General features: G+C 28.8%; 1 protein-coding gene across 1 annotated transcript in view; it reads right to left on the reverse strand.

The window, feature by feature from the left end:
• The window catches only part of LOC111083568 (anoctamin-8-like), a gene marked incomplete at its 5' end in the record, with an annotated part of 16165 nt that overhangs the window by 11849 nt on the left and 3733 nt on the right, over positions 1-583 (reverse strand). The gene's annotated exons all lie outside the window — the stretch shown is intronic.

The raw sequence follows: 583 nt of genomic DNA on the forward strand, positions 1-583 counted from the left end.
ATAATTAAATTTTATTGTTTTATTACCCTTTGAACCGTGTCTAACTACTATCCGCACCAAAATAAGTTGTAAATTACTCGGGGAACGTGCAGCTCACGTTACGCTAATGAATTACACTACCCACATGATACTACGAGCTGTTTGTGTGTGTGTGTGTGTGCCTTGTGAAACATTTTTATTATAATATTATTATAAGTTATTTTACCTGATCTAATCTTAACTAACCTAAAAGGATCCCTATTTTTACGTTTTAGTTACTTTTATAATTATACTTAACTAATCTTCTTTTTTCTTGCTGTCATTTGTCAAAGAGAGTTAACCCTAATTTTTTATACTAATGACAGTAATGCATTTAATAATTTTTATTTAACTGAATAATGCATCAAAGAATATAGACTAATAATATGCGAAAAGTAGACAAATTCATCCAAGCTAGTCATTAACTGTCTCATGGGAACGATGTTTGTACTCTGAGTGAAATTGACAATTAACTGTTAAAAACATAACATTATACAATACATCATTGGATAGATGAAAACTTTGACTTTCTATTGGTTATAGGTAATATATAATTAAACGTAAG

The sequence above is a fragment of the Limulus polyphemus genome, unplaced genomic scaffold (genome assembly GCF_000517525.1).
Source record: "Limulus polyphemus unplaced genomic scaffold, Limulus_polyphemus-2.1.2 Scaffold10143, whole genome shotgun sequence".
In the NCBI taxonomy this organism is placed as follows: domain Eukaryota; kingdom Metazoa; phylum Arthropoda; class Merostomata; order Xiphosura; family Limulidae; genus Limulus; species Limulus polyphemus.